The sequence below is a fragment of the Protopterus annectens genome, chromosome 14.part0 (genome assembly GCF_019279795.1).
Source record: "Protopterus annectens isolate FY-2018-M chromosome 14.part0, PAN1.0, whole genome shotgun sequence".
In the NCBI taxonomy this organism is placed as follows: domain Eukaryota; kingdom Metazoa; phylum Chordata; order Ceratodontiformes; family Protopteridae; genus Protopterus; species Protopterus annectens.
In genome coordinates this window covers 134,747,763-134,754,887 of record NC_056748.1, presented here as the reverse complement: position 1 = coordinate 134,754,887, position 7,125 = coordinate 134,747,763, and the positions used below count along the sequence as shown (strand labels likewise).

General features: G+C 40.1%; 1 protein-coding gene across 2 annotated transcripts in view; it reads right to left on the bottom strand.

Moving 5' to 3' along the window:
- The window catches only part of VTI1A (vesicle transport through interaction with t-SNAREs 1A), a 3,369,915-nt gene that overhangs the window by 700,341 nt on the left and 2,662,449 nt on the right, over positions 1–7,125 (bottom strand). The gene's annotated exons all lie outside the window — the stretch shown is intronic.

Genomic DNA, 7,125 nt, shown 5'->3' with positions numbered 1-7,125 from the left:
TGTTCAAAAGACCAAATTACCACCATAACAGCTACAAACAAATGCAATTTGAGGGCCATGCTGCTCAAAGCCAGAAATCTAAATTTCAAAATGCACTCGCTCGAAGAACTCTTTAAATGGAAAACATCGACATTTGTGCTGTAACAAGGACCTGGTTCAAGGCAGCAGAAAGCACCCCTGCACTACCAGGCTATAACTCATTCCACACCTTTCGGCCCCAGAACTTGGACCGAAGCTCCAAAGGTGGTGGTGTTTCCATATTCATAAAGGATGCGCACACCTCCAGGCTGGTATCCCAACATAACGCATCAGAGATACTTCAAGTGCAGCTAACATTGCATAAGACAGCGATCCAGGTCGTAGCCTGCTATAGGTCCCCAACCATGTCCCAAGACTCGCACTCCACGTTCCTAAGCACCCTGGAATATATTATTGTTCAACCTAACACTCTCATACTGGGTGACTTCAACTACCCCTCCATTAACTGGGAAAACTACTCATGTACCAATACACTTGCCCAATGTTTCCTGGAATTCATTAATTCCAATGCCATGGACCAGCTCGTTCTTACCCCCACTAGAGATAGCAACATCCCTGACCTGGTCATTGCTAACATGGGCAACCATTGCTCTACACCAGTAGTCAACTCCTCCCTGGTTAGATCTGACCACAAACTAATTACCTTGGAAATCCACATCCCTCCCACCCCCCCACCCCCACCCCTGCAAAGGTACCCACCATGAAAAACTTCTCCAAAGTTAACTTTGAGCTCCTAAAAACAGAGGTGGCTAACTTCATGGCACCCATGCAAATGGAGAAGAGTTGCATGACCGCTGAATCATACATCAATGCACTGTACGAACACGTACACAATTGCATGGATCTCGCCATACCCAATAGAACCAAGATGCTCTCCTCCAAAAATAGGAAGCCAATCTGGTGGTCCACTACCATAAACAATCTCTCCAACAGAAGGAGGAAACTGATGCGGAATAAGGAGAAGTCCCAAGACAGGAAAAACTCCCTTATCAGCCTCAGCAAAAGGTTGAGATCCCTCATCAAATCCTCTAAAGCTAGCTATGAAGGCAGAATTGCAGCAGATAGTAAAGACAACCACAAGGCCTTCTATAGTTATGTATAGAATCTCCATGCCAATACCCAGATTTGCTCTGAGCTATTGCACAATGGTACCTCCTATACCAAGCCAACAGATATTGCCAATATACTGGCCAACAGATTCAATGCCAACTTTACCCCTCGCTCCCCTCCCAAAGGACCTATCACATTAACAGTAGATTGCCAGGCACCCAGTATCACTGCTGCACAAGTTAAAACAGCACTGTCAAAGGCCAAGAATACAGCTTCCATGAGACCTGACAACATTCCTAGTTGTGTTCTACATGAACTACAGAGTGAACTGGCACCTGACCTGTGTGCCCTATTCAATTCATCCCTCTCCACAAAGGAGGAGCGATTACAGACTGTGGCAACTATCGCCCCATTAGCCTAACGAGTCTGATATGCAAAGCTATGGAATGCATCATCTTGGACCTAATAAACAAGGATATAGGGAATCTCCAAATTCTGGATCTCACACAGTTTGGTTTTGTGAAGGTAGATCATGCCTGGTCAACTTGGTTGACTTCTTTGAGTCAGTCACCAGAGCTGCGGATGAAGTCAAGGTGGTTCACACAGCCTACCTTGATCTGGCCAAGGCCTTTGATACCATTCCCCACTCAGGAATCATAGACAAACTCAGTAAGCTAGGCGTCAACCCCTATATCACTAGGTGGGTTGCAAACTGGCTCACAGATGGACCCCACAGTGTGAAAGTAGCCGACTCCAAGTCAGACTGCTGACCAGTCAAGAGTGGAGTCCCACAGGGTTCAGTCCTGGGTCTTCTCCTGTTTGGTATCTACTTCTCTTAAGTCCAGGCCAACACGAAGCGACTCTGGCTGACAAGGTTCACAGACGATTCCAAGTTGAGAGCTATTATTAACTCCCCAAGTGATGTTGACATCCTACAGAAAGGCCTCACTGAGACCAACAACTGGTGTCAGAACCATGGCCTTAAGCTCAATGCCAACAAATGTGTTGTCATAACCTTTGGGAAAAACACAGTTCCCATGAATTACCACATCGATGGTAGTCCACTGAACACAGAAGGCGTTATAAAAGATCTGGGAACACAGGTTGACAGCAACCTCTCTTTCGACCACCACATTGCCACTGTGGTCAGAAAGGCCTCCTATGTGGCACATCTCATTACTAAGGGTTTTGCATCCAGGAAGAAAGAGGTCATTGTCTCCCTCTACTCTTCCCTTATTAAGCTAATCATTGAGTACTATGCCCCATTTGGGATGTACCTCACTAGACACTTGCAACAACTGGAGAGGCCACAAAAGTATCTCACAAACAGGATCCTAGGCCTTAAACACTTGTTCTATATGGACAGACTCATAAAAATCCAGCTATTCTCTGTCTCATATCACCTACTTAGAGGTGACCTCTGCATAACTTACAAAACCATGTCTGACCCAGCTCTGTTAGAAATGCTACATCTAAAGAAATCCCAATCCCTCCACACCACAAGCTCCGGAGATAACCTCATTACCACAATCAACAGAACGTGCTGGAGGAACAGGTTCATAACCCAAAGACTGCCCATGCTATGGAATAGACTTCCCATACATGTCAAACAGAGCACCTCACTGGCCCTCTTCAAGAGAAATCTTGATGAGTGGATGGGAAATAGAAAATTCACCCTGGGGATACACCAGTGGCTCTACCCGACAGAGGCACTGGGAACTAAGATCGGGTGGCATGATGCCAGGGTAATCCTATAGGCTAGGCTTGTAAAGGCTCCAGGGCCATTAGCCTAGTACACATCTATGAACACACCTATAACTATGCACCAACATATCAGACAGATTTTTACTTCTACTATAACAAAACACAAGGAAACCTGCATAATGATGGATACAATAACTCATTCTGAAATAAAACTGGCCATACATTCTTTACTACCTGTACTATTGTCTCTGTTAAGGCATTACATTCTGTGGCAAAATATAGTTGCTTTTAGCCTCTGTCTATTTTTTTAATTTGTATGATGATAGCTTTATTACCACATTTGTCAGAAATGTTCAAAGATTCTTGAGATGTCAAAGATGTCACTTTATCATGTTGTTATTGTTGTTGTGTCTTTCGGCTTTTCCCAGTTAGGGGTCGCCACAGCGAAACTCCGGTCCGCTAATGATTAGCATAAAATTTTTATGTGCCGAGTTGCCCTGACGCACAACCTTCAATGAAGGTATGCCCATTCACGCATATCTCCACACAGAAGACACTCTAGAAAGATGTCACCTTATCATATGCTTTACAAATGTTCTCAGTATTATAATCATATTTGCAAAACGTGTCTATCAAATTCTATACCTCTTCCAATGTATTTCTTAACCTTAACACTTCATCAAAAAGAAAACATGCCCACAAATGTTCAGGATTTGATGACTTTGCATGTGTAGGTTTCCTACACAATTTTGAATGTATTTGTTATTTGGAGGTCACAGAGAAATATCTGAACAGTTAATCATATTCACTTGCCTGTGATATAAATAGGACCTGCTGGAGAGAGAGAGAGGTATGTATCCCAGAGACTATCCCACCTATGGAACAGGCTCCCCATCCATGTGAAACAGAGTTCCTCCCTAATCCCTAACCCAATTCAAGTGCAGCTTGGACAACTGGATGGGGAACAGGAAATTCATCCCTGGTTTGGTACCTATGTCTCTAATGGACACAGGCAACCTGCAAATAGTTTATCTCCCAGGCCCTTGCATGCAAATGTATCATCTCTCAAGCCCCTGCTTACACTCATCAAGGGTTTCAGAACTTGTCAAAGATTTGGAATGCATGGTTAGGCTTAAAAAGGCCCTCGTGGTCGTTAGCCTAGTAAACACCTATAAACAGGGTAGTGACTGACAAGCCATAAGTATTATCATTTAAATATTTCAAAAACACATGTGCTTTGTGTTGGTGGTTGGCATAGTGGTTAAGGTGGTTACCTCACAGACATAAGGCACGGGGTTTGATTTTTACCTTCGGGATGGGTAATTTGGCTAGGCTTAAAATGATCAACAAGAGCAGATAACCTAGTACTAACCTATGAACCTATAGTCTGCACCACTTTTATACAAAAAAAAATAAAAAATAAAGGAGAGAGATTCTAAGTAGCAATAATGATTAACAGCATAGTTTAAGTAAAAAAAATATAAAACTGTTTTACTACAAAAAGCTTCATTAACAAATGAACATACAATGAGGCAAAAAAGAGCCACATACCCATAAACTGATGAAAAATGTGCCCACTAAAAAATAAAATAATTTTATAAAAAAAATCACTTAACTGAATATTACAATGTGACACTGGAAAATCATCCACTAAATACTCTTAAAGCCTCAATATATTGGTTTTATAATAATAAATGAACTTTAAACATGTTAAACAAACTGATACACGTCAACTTCCTATATAATTTTATCCAAGTTAACTACTAACTCAATAGTATCTCTAATATAAGGAGGAAAAGTGCTACATTACACGCTAAATAATTAATAACTTGTGCTACATTTTCTAGATCACTGCCACAACTCTATACAATAGGGCATCCAGTTGGATCCTTAAATTTTTTTTGTACATTTTAAGAACACAATAAAATATTTGCAGTATGTAATTACCAAAAATAATATTCCGTTTTAATATCTTTTTCCAAAAAGTAACCTAAATGGACACCTATGTTCTAAACTCAACCAACAAATCTGCAAAAAGCATCAAGAGTAATAATTCCCTAAGAGTGTACATCATTTAAATAAACCATACACGTCCTGAAGCATTTGACGACTAGTATTTTTACCCTTGTCCACTGGTCTAACTACAGATACAACAATTCTCTACATTTATTCAAAAACTTTTCTTTCTTCTTTAATCAAATTGACATGCAGTTTATGATTGTTTTTAACAAACTGCGTATGTGCACTCGCTCTCTATTTTAAAATAAACCACAGTAGATTAAAAAGTCCCTATTTCTTTGATAAAGAGAGGTATTGAATTAACTTTTAATATTAAGGGAGCTAATATCCAATTGAAAAAAAAAAAACATTCACAGAAAAATTATCATATTCAGAAAAAAAAATCATCTTTGCTGGAAGAATCAGACAATATCGAAGATTCATGGACGTGTACATACTTTCGTGTGTATTTGCCCAACAATACATGAGATGTCATTTCATACAAAATATAAAGATTTCTACTCGCAAACTTATATAGTCTAGGAAGTACTAGTATAAACTTTAAACCAAGTTTTAAAATGTCAAAACCATTCTCTAGTAAGCTAACACCTCAGATGCTTATTGCATTGCTAGTCTCATCATGTACACAATTACTCTCAGCAAATGGCTACACCTGACGTAACTAGATGATAGCGTGACTCTTCAATAAATGCACAGACTTACTATCAATGTCTGCAATTCTTCAATGCCAGCTGGTTAATATAATCTTCAGTTTGTGGAACTACATGTCTAACATCCTCTGATGCAATGAACTTCTTTATTTCCAGAGTTAGCACTGACAAATTCTTGGCATTTCTGTGGCTGCTCTTGTTTCTCTACCATTTCTGTAGTGTGTGGACTAAGCGATTCACTTCTCAAGTACCTCTGGTCATGTAAGCGTCTGCTGACTGACACTGGGAATGTTCATTACTATCACTTGATGATCTCAATTTGTTTCACATTTCAAATAAAAAATGTATTATCTTTGTTATAATCACCGACTTCTCTCTGCAGTTTTATGATCAGTGAGCTCCTGTTCCATTTTTTTAATGTTAATCCTTAACATCCTTTATATTTCTTCCAAATGGGTGTTAGATAAAGGTGTTTTGAGTTGGCAATGCATTTCTTTCATTTTAACCTCTAGGTCTTCCTTCTTAACATAATCTCTCTCTATTAAAATATCCATCCAACAAATAGCATACTGGTGAGCTGCAGAAAGCCAAATACCTACAAACTACTTATCATGTTCATCTTATAATTGAAAAGGAAATCACAATTGTGTAAAATCTTGCCATAACAGTAGATGTCCTCTTCACTGCTGCAGTATTCCTTACAATAGGGATCCTCTGCCTAGGGTGGCCCGATGCCTGGCCAGTATACCAAAGCCTTTAGGTTGCTAAAGGTACGCCATACGTCACACGCATGCACTCCATGTACAGCATAGACCATAAAGCTGACGTCCAGACATACCATCCTCAGAAGTGAAAGCCCCAGTAGGAATGTCAGTCCAAGGAAAACAGAAGTACCAGGCACATCCAGAAGGGAAAAGACCCAAGGGGAGGAGGGAGGGATTGAATACTGCAACAGTTAAGAGAAGGACATCTAACATCATGGTAAGATTTTATATAGCTGTACTATGTCCTTCCATATCACTGCTGTAGGGAGACTGCAAAAGCTCATGAAGAAGAGATGGAAGAGAAAGGACCAGCAGAGGCCTCTAGAAACCCATGAAGGATGGCCCTAACAAAACCAGTTCTAGCCCTGGATATCACATCCAACTTGTAGTGCTTGATAAAAGTATGCACATAAATCCAGGTTGCTGTCTTAAGAACAGAGTTGGTATCTAAACCTTTGGAAAAAGCACCAGAAGAAGCCACAGCCTTAGTAGAATGAGAATTAACCAAAGAAGGAAGGCTCCTGCAATGAAAAGAATAACAAAAAGAAATGGCTTTAGAAATTCAAGAAGAAATAGCCTATATTAGAAAATGCCAATCCCAAAGATCTAGGATGAAAGGAAACAAAAAGCTGATCAGATTTGTGAAAAGCTTTGGTCTTATTCAAATAAAATCGGACTTGTCTATGCACAAACAAGCTATAAGAAACCTTCTCACTAGCAGATTGTGAAGAAGGGGGAAAAGTGGGCAAATAAATAAACTGATTAAGAGGCAACTCATTCACCACTTTGGGCATAAAAGAAAGATTAGTAAGAATGGATACCCTGTCCTTATGAAAAACTAAAAAAGGGGGAACAGCCATAAGGACTTTAGCTCAGACACCCATCTGGCAGAATTAAAG